This window comes from Megalops cyprinoides, chromosome 15, assembly GCF_013368585.1.
Source record: "Megalops cyprinoides isolate fMegCyp1 chromosome 15, fMegCyp1.pri, whole genome shotgun sequence".
NCBI lineage: Eukaryota > Metazoa > Chordata > Actinopteri > Elopiformes > Megalopidae > Megalops > Megalops cyprinoides.
The window spans coordinates 2,188,038-2,210,431 of NC_050597.1; positions in this window are offsets into that span (position 1 = coordinate 2,188,038).

The window sequence follows — 22,394 nt, forward strand, 5'->3', positions numbered from 1 at the left end:
TCAATGTCTGCGCCCACAGGCTTGCTGTTTAATGAGACACTTAGCGCACGGTGAATCAGTCAGCAAGTTCTCCTGGCTGTCTCCTGTGTTCTGTTTGCAAAGTCTGGAAACAAAGGGATGGAGTCTTAGCCAACCCACCCAGATATTTTTTGATCTCATCCTACACCCTACTTTGCCCTTTAAAAGAGAGTTATTCAGCGCATTCCCCTGGGTACTGCTTAGAATATGTAACAGACTTGTTTAAAACAAGGAATGTCGTGCTACGTATGCCGTTTCTGTGCACTTTGAAATTAAAAGAAAAATACTGCCTACCGGATAACTGTTCAAACAGGTTATATAACCTATAATAAACATCATTTGCAAAATACCCTATATTTCAAAACGTTGCATGCGATTAAAAACATTTATATTTGTGTAACTATTACATCAGGAGTATTGATTTCCCATAAATAATGAGTAAATATGCTGGACATCGATATGGATTTTAAACCCTTGATGTCTGCTGTTTAAGAATTCAGGGGGAAGATTGCAGCGAGAGTCTCTCCACCATCAAGGAATGCTTTGATCTGGCAGATATCTCATTCAAAATATTGACATGTCTGTATGGCTGTGAACCTTTTTGGTATGAGGCCATGAGGGAAAAAAATAAGGAGGGAAGATGTGGCGTTCTATGCACATCTCTGTTATGACTGAGGGGAAGTCTCTGTGGGTGTTACCAGTGGGATTCAGGAGCCTTGAGTAGCCTATCAGGCATCACTCTACGCCTGCAACACGGAGCTAATGACAGATCTGAGCATCACAAGATCTAAGCTGACCCTTAAGCACTGAGAACTCTGCTTGATGTTGGCACTTAAGATGACTAAAAAAAATCTAACCCATAAAATGTAATTTGCTTAAATTGGTTCCAGGTTGTGGTTGCTAAAACAGTGTGTAGAAAAATAAGGAGCATCCAAACATTTGTTCATCTGCTAAGGGGCAGATTGAAGGCAAAGCCACACTCTTTAAGTCATGGCTGCATGAAAGTGCAGAAGGATATTTTACATTTTTAGGGATTCTCTTAAGCCAGGCTACAAAGCTGGTCATCGAGGACCTTCAATGTACAAAACCTCTCTGTGTAAGAAATAACATTCACCACCATGTGTGTATTTGTATATTTTATGGTGTGTATTTGTATATTTTATATATTTCCAATAATCTTCATCTGTCCCTCCTGTATCATGTTGTCCTCTCTCCAGCTGTGTGCTTCCTGTTTGACTCCGCCCGGTAACATGAGAATGAAATCAGTCTTTGAGATAAGAATCTTTACAGTAAGTGATGCCACACTGACTCATGCTGCTTTTAGATCTGGCCAGGTTTGCGTGGAATATCTCTCTCAAAGGCGTTTCAGGAAGTGCACATGCGATTACAACACCGGGGCATCTACCATCCTGGGGCTGCTGCAGATATGGAAGCTCTTCCAAGTTAATTGCTCAAAGGCTAGATAAGGGGCTTTCCATGAGAAATGTCCCCTCTGTGACACACACAATAGAAAGTACCATGCACAGTCTGTTCAACTAGCAGCCAGCTTGATAAAGTTTGTATTGATCCAAGTCTCTACATCCCATTCGAGACTGCATTATCATTTGCGGTATTTTCAGGCTGAGTATATACGGGCCATGATATCTTGCACTCTTTCTCCTATAGGGAGCATGCACTGCTGAATATCTCATTGCTGGCTTTCATTTTTGTATTTACAATGGGGGCGTAAAACTAATCAGGTGCACTCAGCAATGAGCTGTCTTAGAGACAAAAGGGGAATGCACAACAAAGAACGCACAAGATCGCCCTCTCGGGGGACAGGAGGCCATGGCGCGCAGCAAACGAGAGGCAGGTAAACGGGCTCGGAAGCTCCAGCCAATCTGACCTCCTCCTGCAAGCGTCCTCACCTCTCGCCAATACAGCCATTATCCCCCATCACCGCAGTATTGAGTTCAAGTGGAAGGACCTCTAATTTACAGGCACGAGCTACAACAAGGCACAGAGCAATACAGAGGCGCAGGGAGCACATCAGTACACATTTAAAATAATTATCTGTTTGAGTACAGCAGTCTGTGAAGGACTGAAGTACGAACAGAATACCCTGATCATTTTCATGGATTGTTATTTCCTCCATTAGGATTTGCAACTACAAATCTGTTCTCTAGCGCGTAAGAAAACAACGATGTATGCAAAAGCGTCAGATCTAATTAATGGCATCACAGTTTAATAAGTGACAGCAGAGCAGATGCTCGCTGAATCGGCGGCACAGAACCTCACAGAGGCGTGAATGTGGTTTAATAGACTATCACTGGCTTTTCATTGTGAGCAATTTCTGCTCTCGCATGAATGTGAGTGATTCATCTCGATCACTCAAAAATGGCTTTTGTTCTCTGGATGAGAGGGTAGATTTTCATGTTTTTTTGTTCTTTTCAGAAGAAATTTAACTCTGTCCATGTAGGCACAAAGCCATAGTAGTTATTTCAAAGAAAATAAAAGTCAATTTTCAACAGAGGATTAAGTTTCAGTGGTGCCATTATCACTGCCTTGTTATTCTTGGTGCCCCTCTTGTGAGCCTGTAAGTGGAAGCACACCTAGGATGTCCACACATAATGAGTTCCACATTGGGAGATGAAGAGAGATATCTCCAGCAAGGAAACAATTGGTTGGGAGTCTGCTCACACATGTGGAATTCAAAAGAGGGCCACTTTAAAGACGGCTTCCCACTGGCAAAAGAAAGCTGGAATGACTTCTGTGTGAGTGCTTTCCATCCCAAGTCTAAAAGAAAAAGCGAACTGACATAGGAATTAATTCAGTCTGATGAAGAATCATGGAAGGCTACATCAGGAACCAAGTTCAGGTGCCAGATATTAGCCATGGTTTGCACGGATCATCATAATAACACACTTGTTTTTTTGATTTATATTAGTTACACCCAACCACCTAACTACAAGTCCTTGCAGAAATACACAATCATCCCAACTGGTTTTCACTCATGGATAGAGATTGTTCTAATGTGAGAAGGACAAATTAGTAACATCACTACATCAGAAACCAAAAAGCTTAGTAAGGTAATAAGATACAGTTAGCAATGCTATGTGAAGATGTCTAAAATAGTAAAGCTGTATTATGTACACTGAAAAAATAAGCATATCTAACGTCATAATTTGTAAAGGTACAGCTGGTGAGCAAATAAATATTGACTGAAGAATATTGCCAGTAATAAATCTAAACATAGCCAGATGAACAGTGGCTATTTCCAGCATCCTAACCATCAGGACTGAATTAAACAAGGTAGAAGCTAGGCCTTTTTCTCCTCAATTGCATCAGAATCAGGGTGTAAATCTCCCTGACATTGACTGGCAGCTTCTCCACTCTGCCTCCATCTCCGTCTGCAACAGCACAGATATTTCAAAGTGAGCACATTTCAGTAAATCCCAAATCCGCTCAAATAATCTCGCTGACTTTACTAATGACCGCCAGTCTTTTATTTGCGCATTTTCAAATCTGTGGGATTTTGCTGTGAATTGGGAAGTAGGTAGAGAGGGAAGCAGTTACTGACGATAGACCTGCGCTTGAGTCCCACATAACTTTCACTGCCTTATAAATAAAGACATAATTACCGTATGCGTTATTCTGCAGCAGGTCTGTGTGCAGAGGGGATGGACTCTGAGGACTGGGTCCTGGCACATTTTGACTACGAGAAGCATGTCTTTTTTCAAGGATGGGATCTTGGAGAGTCCTTCAGTAATAGCCATGACAGATTATGCATACAGCCCATCGCCGTTTTGCAGGAGCTAGATCTGAGGAGATAAGGAGAAAGTGGAAAACCTTAGACCATGTTCACACTATCCTGAGTTGTACCATGAACAAGCTATTCACCTCAACAATATGTAAACTCAGCACCCAGTCATGTTTAACCTCTTGATGGAAAGTTCTGGTCCTGGTGCAGATGGTGCAAGGGGGTCAAATTAAAGAACTTTAGCATGGACCCTTTGTTCTGGGTTTATGAGTTCAGGAACACCTGCTGCTCTGAGCACAGGGCCAGAGAGAATCCACAGAGTTCAATCACAGCCCCCTCTGACATCGTGTGTCGGGGGGGAGTCACATCTGTGAACAGAATCTGTTTTCAAACCACGCTGCAGTCATCTGGTCTGCCTTCATTCCTCATCCGTTTCGGCCTTATTTAAAACTCCTTCAACCCAAAAACCCTAATACCTCAGCTATTCGGTGTAACTTCAACAGTCCAGGAGGGACTCATGAAGTATGGCCATGTCCAACACCACAGTCCTAAATGCCAAAACCCTTGAGCCGGTGTTTTTTTGGCAGAGATCTGAGGGCGGATGTGTGACCCCGAGGATGTGCTGTCGGTCTGTGAGAGCAGGACACAGAAGAGAACTGTGTTTATTTGCACAGCTTTAATTAACATCAGCTGAGCTGAAACCCAGGAAGAAGAGCTGATATGATGGGTAGAATCATGCTCTCTCCTTCAGTGCTCCTTGTGGCTCTGTGTTGGATTCCCAGCAAATACGTGGCAAGTTTCCTTTCACAGAAAGATGGAAGTGAGGAGGGAGGAGGTTAGACAACACTCCTATGCCCTATTTCCAATGCAATTTTAATGTGTGTCTGATTAACATCTACAAAAAAAATTGATGCCTTGGTGCACAAATTATGGGCAGTGCATTATCTTCAAAGAGAGAGAGATTGCCATCTGCTAAGCAAAACTCACGAAGTACACATAGAGATAATAAATGAAGGTGGGCTTTTTGTCCTTTGCACATTTGAGCATTTTAATATGAAAAAAGCCGAGAAAAATCTGCTGCAACAGCTTTCAAAGACAAAGACTTTGTGTCTTTATTGAGGAGGTGAAATTCTTCGCCTGAAAAAGCCCATTCATTTAAGCTGCCTGCCCACGCGTTGGATTCCTCCGGGAGAGAGACTCGGCCACCAAATCGAAAATTTTAAGTTCTCGTTTGTCACCCCGGCCTTGTCGTTCACAGCGCCGAGCCCTGTGACGGGGAGCCGCGCCTGTGGCGGATTCGGATCGTATTTCCCAAATCGCGTCCTTCTCGGATGCCGGCGATTAAACGGGAAATAAGCTTTTCTGAATGACGATTGGCAATTACTGCACCTCCCGACAGCGCCGTTTAAGCAGCGATCCGTGCCCCTGCATCTTGTGGAGATTTTGATGAGATTTATCACCGTGCCGCAGTCATTTCGCGCGTACCAATTGTGAGGGCATAAATAAAGCATCGTCAGCCTCCGGGGTCTGTGTCACGGCGAACACGCAGGGCTGAAATCAAAGCTGCGGGTCGCCCACTGATTGCAAAGAACAAACTCTGCAATCTGCCTCGTATTTGTTTGTATGCATCTATATATCACATCATACATTGATGTTCTCAGTTAAAGCGGAAAGCTCCGGTTAGTAGACCATTTCCCTTTCAGTGAATCCGTGTAGCGAAATCCAGCAATTTTACATTAAATGACTATCTGGTGACATCTAATGTCATCATGTGTTTCGTTGAGAAGATGTGGGGAACTCCAGGACACCACTTAAAAAAATCTCATAATGAAAAAAATCAAAATAGAGACATCTGAAATTGTACACATATTTGGTCAAGGAATGAAATAGATGATGTTTCAGATTCAGATGGAAGGTTGCTTTTACCTCTCTGTGTTGGCGTTTTTCCAGAACAGTTAAAATCTGACTATCAAAATATATGTAAACACGAGGAATATCTTTCTCAACTATCATAACTATCATAAGACTTTTCATAAGACCCTTCACTTCCCTGGTCAAAGCCACCCTGAGAATAATCTTCAGATATGTCACATTTATAGAAATAACTCCAGACTTGCTGAGCCACGGTGAGGGTTTTGTCCAATTTTCTATGCCCATGACGCATATCACTGTACAAAGAACATCTTGTGGAGAAACTAGAGAAGAAAAAACACAATTATGGTGGCACTGAGTTGATCAGGAACATTTCTCATCCCAGTGTAAGCAGAGCAGAGGCAAAATGTGGGATGTTTTGTTTATCTTGGCTTCTATTCTGCGCTGATTCAAAGGAAGAGGGAACAGAGGAAAAAAAGAGAGAGAGATATTGGAGAGAGGCAAAGGAGGCCCAGCGTAATCCGTGAGGCATTAGTGTGGTAACGTCAGCCTGCTCATTGCTTGCAGATGAAATAACACCAGCGGTCCTGGAGGTGTTGTGAAAGATCAGGGAAGGATGCTGGTTCATGGCTCCCTTTCTATCCCGGCAGTCTGCAGGCACAGCTACTGACCCTGAGACTCAGTTCAGATAAAGTCCCTCTCCCCCAGGGAATCATAGTTTGAAGCCAGGTTGGATCATACATCCTGAAGTGCAATCATTAGTCATGAAGCTATTTAATTGGCACGTCAGAGTGTTTACAAGTGGAGCCAAGGTGAGTGCTACACTTTAGTGGTGCGTATCCCCCACCCGCTTTATTATAAAGAGCTTTAAGAACATTGAAAGGCTCTAAGGCCATATATAAATGTAATGTACTATTATTATTGAGGCAGAAGAGCCCAGACCTCTTTACTCACTTCTCCACACCATTTAGGGTTTCTTTTAAAACACACGGAGAGATTTTGTGCCAGATTCGTCTCCCTGTTTCCACATTCAAGACAAACCTGCGGAAAGTTAAAGATGAATCACATTCAGTTACGTCTTCAGTGTGAAGGGCATGAAGAGGCAATGGCTTACAGGAAGCTGAAACAGCGCTGACCTGCCAAAGAGCTCAGAGCAGCGGGGCGTGGTGGGAACGTGAGTCCACCACAGGCACCGGGATCGAATCCCGGGGTCAACAGAAGAGCTCAACTGCTCCACGGCTGGACCAGCCAATCGTGTCTCTTGTCTGTAGCCGGGCTGTGTTGTTGCCCGGCCCACAGGTCTCAGTTTACTCTGATCTCCAGTAAGACTGCTCTGGTCACAACGGCATCAGGGCTCCAGGTGGTCTGACCTTTTTATTATTGCAGTGATTCCTATCTGTGGTGCTCCTGCTGGAATGAGTTTCTGGAGGGAGAGCATTTTTCCAGTGTCTTTGCATATTCCTAGCTCGAGGAAACAGTTTTTAAACAACATTAGTATGACATTCATTAGTCTTGCAGTTACATTCTAAAAACCATTATAAAACAGATTCTGAAGAGGAACCTGTGGTCTCAGAACAAAGAGAAAATCACATACCCACAATCACCTCCAGGAAGTTTGAAATCCAAGCTAGCCTGTTCCATACCAGCTTAAAAAATCCCCTACCTCAAACTCTGCTAAAAATGTTTGTGAATATTTTTTTGTCTTTATCTTAAAATGTAATAAATGAATTTCCCAGAATGCACTTCTTTGAGCTGTGACCAGTCAAAGCCAAAGTGAAAATAGATTTTACTCCTTAAAAGTTTCTGCCACATGCAGGACAGCTGAGCTACTAAATCCTCTCTTTTTTGGATGTATTAGCGTGGAATAACCCAGCTGCATATAGTTAATCTCAGTTGAACATTCATGCTAAAATATTTGATCCTATCAGATTGTCAAGACATTCACAGAAAACATCTTACATAATACACGATGGTTCCTAATAATGATATATAATAAAGGCTTCTCTTAAGCTGGACAGGCCTGCCCACCTCTCTCCAAAGACATATTTTGTGGTCACACTGAAAATACATAACATTCTCTGAAACACGCCGCTGGCACATAAACCCACAATAAAAAATAGAGGCCTGCTTTGCTGACAGAGCTCAGGTACGATCAACACTCCATCACCTCCAGGGTGGAGGAGACCCAGACCTCCCCCGCCATCAGGGAGAAGACAAACTACCCATGGTGCCTCTGTTCCCTGGTGAGGAATGTGCCGAGAGGAGGCGGCATAAACGTCTTGTGACAGTGAATAATTGGCACGTCAGTGATTAAGCCTGGAGCTGTCTCCTCTCCCTGAACGATGCAAGAGCACTGGCGAGGAATCGGATACCCAGACTGTTTAATCTATTCCACATCAGTCCCATCAATACCCTTCCCCAGCATGCTGTTTGTTAAGACACTCACCATTGGCTTTACAATCAATGAGTCCTGCCAACATCACGGCCCACTCCACAGCTCCCTGCTGCCCCCTGCTGCCCCCTGCTGCACGCTGTCAGTCATAACAGGGTTTAACCATACCAGCCATCTTTCTGTAATGATTTTACTTTAACATGAATCATCTTCATGCAGCAAATGACACTCAAATGGAATATAAGAGGATTCAACATGACCGTAGCTTTGATGGAAGCTGTTACCTGAGAGTTACCTGAGCTCTACTTTACTTGGGGTGTGTATGGTTTTCAGGTAACCTCTGATTCCACATTGTCCCCGAGAACATTGTACTTCCTAATTAAAGTGGGACTCAGTCTAGCACAGCATGGTCACAGAGTTCCTGTACGCATTCACCCACTGCTTCTCTATATAATTAGAAGAACCATTCCTGTAACCTATTTATGGTTAGCAGATTGCATTGCAACATTAATCAGTAATCACCTGAGTTGTTATATGAGATTGTGCTCTTGATCACAGTCAGTTTCTGCTTGTTCTCAGTCAAAAAAGGAAACATGGACTCCTGATTTGTTTCCACAAATGCTGTGAATTCCTCATGACCCCCTTTTAATGACCAAAACTCCTGCCTGCTGCAGGCATTACCAGAGGAGCCGAACATTGCACACTCACACGGAAGCACATCCATACAAGCACGTTATGGGGTAAAAGGACAATATGGACCAGCTGGGGTTAAATGTAACTGGTCTCAGATATGTGGCTGCTGGCAAGTTATACCTGTAAGCACAAACTATTGTTGTCATTTCTACCAATTTCCTTCCACAAAGCATTTGGTCTGTGTGACATCCATTAGCTGCACATCCACACAGCCTTGCATGGACTTTAATAATCCATACCTAATGATTTGGCTGGAAGCCACACTCCAGCTTACCTCCCCTAATCTCCTCACTCATCGCGTGTCTTGTATCCCACATTGACATTAACACCAAGCTCCTTGTATCAAAATAGAAACCTAATTTGTTTACATTGCCGGATCCGGAAATCAGAGAGATTTCACTCAATTACTGGTTTCTGTGAAAGGATATGTTCCGCAATAATTCATGTGGTTGTCAGTCAACATCCAATTAGTTAATAATTTCCTCATGGCCAGCTCCAGATAATGGATTAGCCTGCATTATACAGTGCTGGATGCCGTGTTGCGTCTCATTGCAGGAAATTTAGCAAACTTCTACAGACTACAGCTACAACTGTCAAGAAGAGGAAAATACACTGAAATATAAAGATAAATAATAAAAAAAGTGTTTTTTATTTTCTACAACAAAGAAAGCAGATATACATTATATTAATGAAAAAGTTTTTGATTGGTGACTCTTATGAGTGGATTTCAGAACACAATACTTCTACCCCTTGTGATCAGGCCGTCCTGAAAACCGCTGACTTGCAGTCAGTAAAGTTTCCCCACTGGATGGAAACAGCTTTCAAGCTTCAGTGACAACATCCTTAGCGCTATTGATTGCATTTTCTTTTATCAGCAAGAAACATCAAATAACGCTAAACACATCTGACCTGTTATTAGACATTGCTTGCCATCCAGCAGCTTGGAGCAGGGCCTTTTTCCTGGAAACTCTGTGTAAACACACTGATTTCTTTGTAAAGGGGAGTATGAACCTTCCACGGCCTCCGGACTGTTTTTATGGACACGGCAGGGCACACAGAGTGCCAGCCACCTCTGTGTCACCCCATAAAGATCACTTTGCCTAAGCCGTGAGGAGTCTGATGGGATGGAGTGTTTAGAAGTTCTCAATGTTAATCTCTCCAGCCCTGTGGGCTTTGCCAGGGAAAGACGTACCAGTGTGAGGGCTGTACAGAGTACCGCTGCTGCTTAGGTCTCTGTGAGGGACCTTACTTTATAGATGTTTGACTTTTCAATCAAACAATTTTAGTGCTGTGTTTGATGAGAAACACAGATAAGAAAGAATGAGAAAAAGAGAGGAATTGCTCACCTATATAATCAGATATATCTATGAACAAACTTTATTTAAAAACTGAAGACGGACAGATATTTGGTCAATTTATCACATGGTTTAAGAACAGTTCATGTAAACTTTTTTTTTTTTAAATACACAAACTCTTTAGAACCTAAAATCTTCTGTTTGCTTTAGCTTTTCATAATAAGAGATATTAACTGCCTTAAGTTTGAGGGATGGGTGCCATTGTTTCATGCTGAAAGGCGGAGACAGAACCTTTACCTTCCTCGTGTTTCTGCAGTTTTTCAGAATGGATTAAGCAGCTGGCTGGATGGGGCCATGTGTTACTTTCTTCTCCTCTGCATAGGAAAGAGGGATATTTCTCCTTGATGTGTTTTCTCCTTCATTGTAATTGGAGTGTACTGGATACTGGCAGCGAGGAGATGTAGAGTTAGATCAGGTGCCAAAATTCTGGCACACACCTGGCTTTGATGCCAAACAGGCAGGCCAAGAATTGCACCAGAATAAAAGTGCTGTTGAAAAGGTCTCTGCCTGTTTGAAATGGACTTCCAGAGAGCAATTCCTCAGTCAAGACGCTGCAAGAAACACATCAGCAGAGTGTGGTGTGAAGACCACCCATGCTGTGGGTGTGGATCCTCTGTCATGTCAGAGCTGAGCTCACCTGTCACCTGCCACCTGTCACCTGCGGGGGCTGACGCAGCAAGAATGCTGTGTCCTTATCGAGGGATGATGTCAGCTTCTGGGACGTGTGCTCTGGGACGTGGGCCTGAACGCAGCAGGGGTCTCGGTGAATAATTAGCTCTGAATAAACCTGCAGCTGAGCAGGGGGAGGAATGTGCTGAGCACCCTCTGCTCTGGGAGGTGGATCCCTGTCCGAGAGGGAGCAGGACAAAGACAAGGCTGATGTTTAAAACAGAGTGAGAAACACATCCCAGCCCTGTGGGTTTGTGTCGCCTGTAACGGGGGTGACACAGAGGGTCCCCCTGCGTGGGTTTCGGCTGCTCGCCACGCCCACAGCTCTCCGCTCCATGCGTGAGGACCCCGCTGCGTCGCTGAGACGGGATCTCTGCAGGCCGGGCGCTACACGGAGCGAACAGCAGAGAGGAAGAGCCACGGCCCACATATGGCCACAGTGTGGATGCAGGCTTTAACATGCACCACAGAATTAGCATGACTTACATATGGCCACAGTGTGGATGCAGGCTTTAACACGCACCACAGAATCAGCATGACTTTATCCCGTGCCGATTCTCAGGACACAGGGGACGATACGCCGGGTTATCGTACCTACACACCAAACGCGGAGCCAGATGTGTCTGAGAGGGAACAGATTTTAGATATGCAAACCAACCTGTGGTGTTCCCTCCGTCCCCCCCCCTGCCTTATCTCCCTCTCTCATCACAGACAGCGCTAGTATTATATCAGTGAAGAGTCTGTCCTGGAGACAGAGGTTACTCGCTCTGTTTGTAGGGTTTTCCGAGTTCTCTCTTTGCCGCCAGAGTGACGCACAGACACAATTTCCTGTCCGGAGGCTGCCGTTTTCCCTGAAACCGGACCAACGCACGAGCATCGAGAGGAGACTTCTTAAATTTTTTTTTCATCCCACTCTCCTCTTCAAAGTTGCCTGGCAGCTGGCTGATGTCAGAGGAATGATTCACCTCCCCATAACGAGCTTATGGATTTGCAGACCCGAGCTGATTAATCGTGCTGTCAGTCAGAGGAGGAAAACAAGTGGAAGGAGTTTGTTTCACCAGGAGATGTTTTGACACGGTATTCAAGTGTTTCTAAAGAAATTACACTAATCTGACAAATCCGGAGGAGAACTATGCACAATGTGACAATTTAGAGGCGACATTACTGAACATAATTTGTGGTGTGAAGCCTTAGATATGGCATATTTGAGGTTTGATTTACATACACACAAAACAAGTATCAGGGCAAGTGATCCATTCTCTGAAAGGGAGCTGACATTCGCAAATTAGAAACAATACAATCAAACACATACTCTCACAGTACGATTTGGTGGAATCACATTCATTGAAATCAGTACTAAATGTGCCATGCAGGAACTGTCTTTGTCTCTAAGGCTGGCAGTGGCCTCTGACTGCCAGACGCTGTGTCCATCCTTGCCTTGGAGCCTGTGACCTGGTCTTCCCCAGTCCAGCCCCCCTCCACCGCGGGTCAGACACCGGGATCAAAAACTAATATCCTGCACATCTGACTCCAGCTTTCCTTATGAGATCATTTCCTCCCACTGTGCCCACATGTGGCCGAGCTTCCTGTACACCCCCCCCACTTCCCCTGGCACCTCTGTGCCATACGCCTGGGCTGGGCGGTGGAAGAGATCACTCAGCACGCTGCGCTGTCCTTCGCCTGTCCCGCCCCTCCCGGCGGCTGCGAGACTCACGCCTCCCCCTCGCCAGGCCGCACTGCGGAGGACAGTGCGGAGGTGATACGCTAGCGGGCGGGCTAATTTATGGCCACCGCCCGCACACCCGTACTGACCCTGCCTGCTCCCCAGCGCTCTCTCTCTCTCAGTGCTGCTCAGAGAGAAATTGCAGCAGGAAGGAATCTCTGTCATCCGGGCCGCAGACACCGATGTGCCAATGCACAGAGGTGCAAGGTGTGAAGGGTACCATAAGGTAAACCGAAAAAATTCCACTAAATATTTTTCATACATTTGCCCTGAAAAAGCATGGATCAGAAGCCCCAGACGAATTCAAACCAGTCTTTAGTTAAGCTTTAGTTTAGTAAAAGGCATGGGAGGATCTCCATGATTCCCTGTGTCCAGCAGCTCTGTCACGCAGGGTAAGGAAGCACATGTGGAAAGACTGAGAGCTTCTTTCCCTGTGTTAACTCACTCTGAATTAGGCTTCTTTCCCTGTGTAAACTCACTCTGAATTAGCACACGGCCAAACAAAATTCCAGCCCTTCACCATGAAGTTAAGTTATGAAAAATGATGTTGGAAAATGTCATCCAATCACGATGCTGGAAAATTCATCCCATCCAATGATTCTGTAATAAGAGTCGCTGGACCAGGTGAACCTCACATCCCTGAAACTTCGGAGTTCAGCCGAGGAGGATAGCGCAGGGAACTGGAATGTCAAATATGTTTTCTACAGACCCCCCCCGCCCCCCCCCTTAGCACCATCCAGCAGTTGAAGTGTTATTACCGAGAGACAGGAAAATAGGAGGCAGTGGAACAGTCTCTTTCCCCCAGATGTGCAGTGTGGAGCTGGGACTCTGGCAGACGTGGCCCAGTGGAATATGAGACTCCAGTTTCAACAGAAAAAAAAGCTTTATTTTCAAATAAAAATGCTACATTTCTCATCCATAAAAACACAGAGGAAGAGAGCCCTGGGCCTTGTCTCTGTGTATTACTGAGACTGCAATGCGTTAACCCAACCCCTCTCTCTCTGTCTCTCTCTCTCTCTGTCTCTCTCTCTGTCTCTCTCTCTCTCTGTCTCTCTCTCTCTCTGTCTCTCTCTCTGTCTCTCTCTCTCTCTGTCTCTCTCTCTCTGTCTCTCTCTCTCTCTGTCTCTCTGTCTCTCTCTCTGTCTCTCTGTCTCTCTCTCTGTCTCTCTCTCTCTCTCTGTCTCTCTCTCTCTCTGTCTCTCTCTCTCTGTCTCTCTCTCTGTCTCTCTCTCTCTCTGTCTCTCTCTCTCTGTCTCTCTCTCTGTCTCTCTCTCTCTCTCTGTCTCTCTCTCTCTCTGTCTCTCTGTCTCTCTCTCTGTCTCTCTCTCTCTCTCTGTCTCTCTCTCTCTCTCTGTCTCTCTCTCTCTGTCTCTCTCTCTCTCTGTCTCTCTCTCTCTCTCTGTCTCTCTCTCTGTCTCTCTCTCTCTCTCTGTCTCTCTCTCTCTGTCTCTCTCTCTGTCTGGCTCTCTCTCTGTCTGCCTCTCTCTCTCTCTGTCTCTCTCTCTCTCTGTCTCTCTCTCTCTCTCTCCCTCTCTCATCCCCCTCTCTTTATCTCTCTCTCTCATCTCTCCTCCTCCTCCACTCAGTGCTGAATCAGAGACAGGTAAGAGCAGCCCAAGGCTGGCAGGCTGGTCTGTGTCTGTCCGCCACCCTGAGCCTGCCGTACTGCTCCAGCACCGCTGACCCCAGATCAGCGTAAGGGCTGAGCCTGCCGTACTGCTCCAGCACTGCTGACCCCAGATCAGTGAATGAATGAATGCAACATAGGCAAGCGTATGTTTCGCTTGTGTTGGGAATAAATATCTCCTGTTTATGACATTTGACACAGGATAAAAAGACCTACAATCAAAAGACTCATCAGGGCCCTGGGTTGGTCTACTATCATACAGCTTTTGAGGTTGGCTGATGTCCTAGGTCCGTTTGTTGAGGAAACACCTGTGGCTCACCTGGGATATGGCTGACCTGCAGCCCAGGTGGGTTCCTGAAAGTGCAACCCGTGCGTCGCCATGCTGACGCAAACCCAGCCAGGGGCGTCTGAGACCTGGGGAATCAGTATCCATGGCAACCGCTCCTCGCTGCCCCTGTCCCTCGGGGACCGGGGAAGGCAGAGTGTGTCGGAGCACAGGTCAGGGCTGCAGGAGACAAACAGCACCTCCGCAATTAACAAGGCCCTCCAGGATACGAAACACAAACAAACCACATCGTCTCCACGGTGTTTACCTAAAATTAGGGCAAACCAGGAAGCAGTGGGTGAGCAGTAGGATGCTGCACTGCAAAGCCATGATTCATTCTGACACCAGCAATTTCCCTTAAGCAGCAGTGTGCCGTATATTTCAGACGGAGGATATTTATGCGCAAGTAAATGTAAAAGTGAAAAAGTAACTTTTCCACAAATTCAGTGAGCTGTTGCTCACCTAGAAACTCTTCATTTTTTTTAATGAAATAATAATCACACAAGTTAATTTAAAATCAATCTGCAGGCTATATCACCCTTAGAAATAGATGAGAATACTTTGTTCCTTCTTCTCTGAAAATTACATTACTGTGACTCACTCTTTAAAAAAAGTTACAGGGATACAGGAGCCATATGTAATTTAAGAATATTTGATACTTGGAACTGATCATTTGGGGAACATTATAAAAAAGAGACCATCATTGCTGGTAACATGCGCTCCTGCTGAAAATAGCTCACACTCAGGTAACCTATGTGTCTGTATTGGGAAAAAGAAGGTAGAGCTTATAGCTTATGAAATAGCTTTTTGATCTTATTAAAATATTGATGTAATATTTTAGAAAAGCTCTCAGTGAGCTATACCAGTTTTCTGGATTGTTTTTGTACATGTCAGAAATCAAGCCTCCTTCCACTGCTCATGCATTAGAGAAAAGAAATGAAGATTTCTCCACCCCGAAAATGGTTCCATACTTTGAAATATGCACACGTACTATACAGCAAGCTTCCTAACAGAATTTCAGATCAGGTCTTTGCTGATGTTTCCCGCAGAGCCCGTGTTGCAGTATTGTAGGAGTTATTCCCTGGTGGCTGGGTTTGAACTGTACTAAAACACCGTCTGACAGCTTTGTGTAGAGTGTATAAATGAGAATAAAAATGTCATGCTCATCTGGGGGATCTATATGGAGTACACATTTTATAACACAGCAGTAAAAAAAATGTCTCCTTCAGGTGGAATTACTCATGTGTGTGCAGGTTCATATTTGGGGCATGTGTTAAATATTTATAAAATCTCATGTCAAAATACATTTTTGCTGAAGAAAGACATCTACTTGTGCAAACGCCGCCATGAGAAGGCATGAAATCAGATCCTAACAACAGTGCCACAGCATTCCTTTCACACTCGTTTCTCAAGGGAAAACTCCGAGGGACAGATGCAGGGCCATGTGGGAAAACGGGTGGAACAAGGCCCTACCCAAAATACATGATTTACTCTAAACCAACACTGTGTTAAACATGTGAAATTATTACACACACACACACGCACACACACAGACACAGAGCTGAGGAGAGTGACAGAGCTGCACGCTCACTCACCCACTGCAGCTCAGACTCCACTGGTCAACAGAGCAGCTACATCATCTAATGCTCACCGACTGCTGGGGGCAAAGTGGACCACACTGAGCCTATTCCTGTAAACCTGGAAATACCCAGATTCCTCTGAGAGACAGCGGCCTGGGCAGAAACACGAGTGCGTAACCAGGTCAGTGGCGCTGAACTGCTCGGGGACGCTGCTAATTGCAGTCCTCTCGGCCCCCCCAGAGCAGACACCCCGCAGCTGCTTTCTGGTAGGGAGAGAGCACACAGACAGGGTTAAGGGGGGAAGCACGCAGGGGGGGGGTCTCCCAGGTCAGACCCCCCTGCACCTGAGTCACGATGAAGGGCCTGCAGCTCAGATCTCCGGGGGGCAGAGGGGGTCTGCGCGCTGGAGGCAGACTGAACCTGTGTGTGCTGCCCCCTGCTGATGGCTCAGCAGAAGCACAGGGCTTGCTGGAGTTAGATGAGATGCAGTTGCTGTGGAGTTTGGACCCAGTTAAGCAAACAGGTCCTGGGCTATGACAGTGACCTCGGCTCTGCAGTCAAGGTGGGTGTGCAGCCTGCCACGAGTTCACTGATCATCGACCACAGCCAAAGTCCGGGAGTACGAGATGTCAGGTGGCTGCCAGCCCCTCCCAGCCCCCAACAACTACGACAATGGAGGAGACAAGACAAGACTGATATGCGTCACACTCAATTACAGGAAGAAATGGCCCATTTCTACAAGATATTACAAGGGGAAATGCCTAGATTATTCACATTCATCCCCGACAGAGTAAAAGCACATTTTCATTTGACATTTTCTCAGAATGTTTGTTCAGAAATTTAAAAAGTTAACAGTAATGCTTACTGCAATGGATCATATTTGCAGCCGTGATTCGCAACGGTGATTGGTTTGTGGAATTGGTCCCTGAAAGTCAGGAATCTGTGGGACAAGAGATGGGACGATGACACATGGAAATCATTTCTGACTCTCCGTGAGCTTTATTGTTGAGCTGGGAGAGGTTACAGATGTCTCTTCCCCTCTGGATAAAAAGGACAAACAGTTCGCACAAACGTGATTGCGGGGTCCAGAGCGGAGTTTTGCTCCAAGGGACCAGCTCTCTTCAGCACATGTGCAGAGAGCACATGGCCTCCTCATTCTGCTGAAACGCTTACTGAAAAACCAACGCGCCCTTGCACATACGAGTACTCCAGATATATACAGAAAGCCAGATGAAAAAAAAGCGTTCCTTATCAGAGGTTTCAATTTTGTTTTTATTCCCCAAATAATAAAAACAAAGTGTACAAAGTGAGTGCAAAGTGCCCCCTGGTGGAGAAAAACATCATTCGAGAACAACTATAACTGTGACCGGCCTCAATTTTAAAACAGAGATACAACTGTCAATCGGGACAGTCAGTTGCCCTGTGGATGCAGAGTGCAGCAATCTTGCGGGAACACAGAGTTTGAAGAGGGGTTGCGGGTATGAGGTGGGTGTCCCATTGACTGTCCTGTATGCCAGCAGCAAGGTTTTGAACTTGATGCGAACAGTGAAGTGACATGGGGAGGGAGTAACTTGACTACGTGTAGAGAGATTGTAGACAAGTTGTGCAGCTGCATTTTTGATTAGTTGTAGATGTTTGATTGCACATGCAAGAAGGCAAGCAAAAAGGGAGTTGCAGTAGTCCAGGCGTGAGAGGACCAGGGTCTGGACTAGGAGCTGTGCTGAATACGTAGTGAGATAAGGGCAGATCCTTCAGATGTTGCAGAGGAAGAATCTGCAAGCCCGCCTCACCGCTGTCACCTGAGAGGAGCAGGACAGTTGGCTATCAAAGCATTACACCAAGACTATTGACAGTGCTATTGGTTGTAAGGCGTGTAGAGTCTAGGCTGAGGGAGAAGTTGGATGGAAAGAAAAGCATCTTAGTTTTAGCCAGGTTCAGCTTAAGGAGGTGTCCGCCATCCACTGTGAAATGTCTTTCAGGCAAGCTGAGATGCAGAAACCTGTGTGTCAGACGGTGGAAACAACAGGAGGAGCGGCATGTCGTCGGCATTGAAATGATATGAGAAACCATGGGAGGTGATGACACAGCTGAGAGATTGCTTGTAAAGGGAGAAGAGGAGGGGGCCGAATACAGTTATTAGTATGAACTGCTTTTCTTTTTTAGCCATTTTTACAAATTCAAATTTGCTAACAGACAATAGGTTTATAATTTGAAAACTGAATGCCAAATTTAACTCGGCAAATGAACCAGGGAGAGAGAGAAATACAGCTGATGGTAATTCAAATATTCAGAAAAGAGGTCTAACTGGCCAGCTGTTCACAGGGACCAGCTGTGCACACTGGGGGAGTTAAGAGGCTCGAAACTAGGAGGGCCAGTTCTGTTTAGGGTGGCCCAAACCGTCCTTCAACCTGCGGGTGAAGGTGGCGGTCTCTGAAATTTCAGTTTCTACATTCGCGGCTGCTGGGACTGTCGTTGTTGCAGTCACCCTCCCAGTAACACGCCACGACCGCCCCCTGGTGGGGACAATAGTACAATACACCCAATGGGGGACAGCAATCACGGTAAGTCTTGTATTTCGTAAAAAAAGACGATTTTTATGGGAATTTCGTTAAATAAAGCGATCGCAATTATTCACCGCTATTGTAGCAAGTTAGCGGAGAATAATTGTTTTATAAACTATAATAGCACAAATGTACTTTCTTCATTTATCAGTTGGGAGTTCCCCACTCTCTCGCGTGGCTTGCTTGAAAAACTAATTTTTGTTGTGCTTCATTTTCTCGAAAGAAAAGCGAATTTAAAATAGTCCCCCCCCCCCCCCCCCCCCCCACAGTCACTTAATGCAAAATGAACTTAATTATAAGGGAATCGCGTGTTATCAAGGGGCGATTGTAGGATCAGACCTTTAGGGGGGCTCAGCCCCTAATGAGAACGTGACATGCAGACAGTGCCTTGCAAAAGTGTTCAGCCCCCCTGCTAAATCACTCATTTCGCTGGATAACAATTAATACATTAATATTTTTCTATATATGATATTTTAATTTACAACAATAATACTTTTAATGAATTTCTAGCAAGTAACCTGAGATTTACACCACAAAATATTTTTTAAGAAAATGAAAAATGGAATATGCTGTTTGCAAAAGTATTCAACCCCTTTCACTTTGGCAAACCAAAATTCAATTACATAGCCTACAAGGACGTGTCTCGCCCTTTCACGGTTTTGCGAGCCAGCGGCGTGGCATACAAATGAAAACAAAGGGGTTTTTAGGTTGAGTACAGGCAGGTAAAGTACTCATATTGCGTCGCTAGCAGTTTAACCAAATGGTAACTTTTAAATTTATTTCTCCGCTTGTGAGTTATGACGTGAGTTTTCAGTCCGTCAATCCTTTCTTCTAAAGTTTAACTAGATGGCTAGCAGCAACAGAAAACACGCATCTCTCTTGCAAAATAAGAGATAAGAGTTGGGTTTATCGGGGGCAATACACGGATGGGCTAGAATTTAAATCATTTGTGTAAATATGATACGAAATGTGCAGTGCAGATGTATCCATTTCCATATGACACGGATGAGATGCTGCTGGTATGCGATAATAACAACAAAAAAAAAACTACATTTGAATTTGCAGGGTCTGTTCTGCCAGACAGCAGCACAGCAAAACGTCATAATTCAGCAGTAGCTAATTGAAGATTTTTTTCCAGAAATTTTCGTTCGCAACCTATAAGGGATTGGAGCTAATGCGGTTTTGGGGTCAAACCGCACATGCATCAGCTCATTGCATACGCATGAAGGGCAATAAAATCCTTCTATACCGGTCAGGTGTCGTTTCATCACCAGTTCCCACACTGCAGTGGATTATCAGCACACTGCCCGTGCTATGTATCTATGCTTATATCGTCAAAACAAAAACAAGGAGAAATCATTTTAGAAAGCAGAATTTTTGAAATTCATTTGCAGATGTGCTACAGTATTCTCGGAAGGCAACCCAAAGAGATACGGAGACCTTCAAATTTACCGTAAGTCAAATAGATGCACCTCCCACAACAACGAAATTCAACCGTTTAAGTATCCCGTACAAAGTGACAACTTCGACAACAGAATTACAAAATCAGTAAAACATACTTTATTAAGGCATATACAATCAAAATCACAAAAACACAAGAGTACCAAACTTACAAAAATTCTTAAATAGAACAAATATTGTACATCACTAGCCTTACAAACACAGAGCAAAGAAGAAATAACAGGCACTTCTGGGTAGTAACTATAACGGCAGTGCAGTCAGGTCATTCAAATATCCGACAACGAGTACCAAAAAGGCCCATTAGGACCAGGCCATATCTGAGGAGGAACCAAGACTAACTCTTTACTGTCCAAATCAGAAATGGTGAAAATTAAATCAAAACTTCATCTTTGGACACAGAGGCAGAGAAAAATGACATGGTGTCATTTTTAAAGCTTTTCTCTCATGTCACTCCCTCTAAGGTGAGGAAACTATGGTATGTTGTTCAACAACCTGAAGAGTGTTTTGTTTTAATGGTACAATCAAACGTTAAAAACACAATGCTACCAACAGGGAGAGGAGGAGAGTGTGTGTGAGTCTCTCATCGCAACGTCACAATTCTCTGAGGAAAAGGCACAGATTAAAATGATCATTACAGTTACTGCTGGCTCGCTGGCGTTCTCCTGCTCTCTAACACACTCATTAAACACCACACTCAGACACACCAGTCATTCTAAGGCCATCATCCGTGCACTTTGACCCCTGGAATTGCCAAAGCCTTCAGACCGTCTGCATCCACTCCAATCACACGGACAGTCACTTTCAATACCAATGTGTCTCTCTTTTGTATCAGTATCAGTATCCACCCCACAGTAAGTGGAAGAAAGGCAAACTGAACAACTCATTGGTTTACTTCATTTGCAGGCATAGAGAATGGACTATGGACAGAAAGCCACAAAGGATTATGTTTCAACACACCTACGTGAGCACAGAGACCCATTATTTTAGAGTGCCCTACGAGAACCCAATGGTGCAATCATATACAGCTATTAACGCCTGGTGCCCAAAATTACAGTCATTATTTTTACACATATAAACTGTGGCCAAAGCACCTGTGAGCAAATACTGCCATTTTCATTCCATTAAACATTTTACAGCCTGATTTTTCTCAAATACGGTCAGGTCAAACTTTTAACAGGACTTATTTCTTTTGTGGTTAAAATCAAATTTCTGAATTTTAGGGACTCTTCAGAACAGACTTCATTAAAATTTTAAACATCAAGCTATACACACATCTGATGGAATTATATGACTGCATACATAACACATTAACTGCATAGACCATATTTCCTTTTTCTTTAACAACTGTAATATTAATATATTTTTTCCTGTATTTTACAAGTTTTTCTTCACACATGTAAACATTTGCCCTGATGCTACCATTACAGTGCACAGGCATGACATTATTTTGGTCTTGACATGTACAGCATAGCCCTCAGACATCAGAACACCACATGTCCCGATGAGAAATGCAAAACACCCGCTCAGCCCAACCCAGAGAAAAACAGTCCGATTCTGCAGTGTAATATTCAGAGCGCTGGACACTGACAAACAGCTCCAGTGTACAAAGCAATCGTGTCCCATCCTCACCTAAGTGAACACAGAAAATTTATTCAGGTGTAATTCTGCACCTGTCCAGCAGGCGTCCCCAGGTGTTAAGCTTGGACCAGCAACCAGCTCCACCTGCCTGCCCGCAGAAGGCTCTTGACCTTTGACCTGGTGTTTTCATCCTGTCACCTGAGGCTGTCAGGAGAGTCATAGCGGGGAAAAGGGTGGAATCCTCACTCACACCATGAAAGAAAAGCACCTGGGCCAGACGCTGACAGAGACTGACAGATGTGAACATCTACAGAGCAAAAGCTTGGATGGAGTAAGAGCACAATAAAAGAGACAGACGAAACACACAGCCAGCTCTTTGTGAAGGATACCAGATATACAAATAAACATCCTTGGCAATTAAAAATCATCCTGATATTCACAAAACAATCACTCAAAAAAAAGCTTACCAGCAATCTCCCTGACCTGTTTTCAGAACTACATGGATGTATACCTTTGCAATTTTACATACAAGAAAAACAACAAAAACACACATCAAGTTTCAAAAATGAAAGAAAAATGCAACCAAGATTTTTCCAATAAGACTGCCCTGGATGCCAGCCAAAGCAGTGAAGTAACTCGGCTCACTCCATGGCAATCCTGAAGGCAACACAGCTTGCACCGCAGTGGAGCCACAGAATGTAAATGTAGCCTATTTTAATACTGAAGTTTTTTTAATGTACTGCAATCCAGCATGTTGAGCTCTTGTAGATTTTGACCTTTTTCCAAAACCTGCAGGCAATT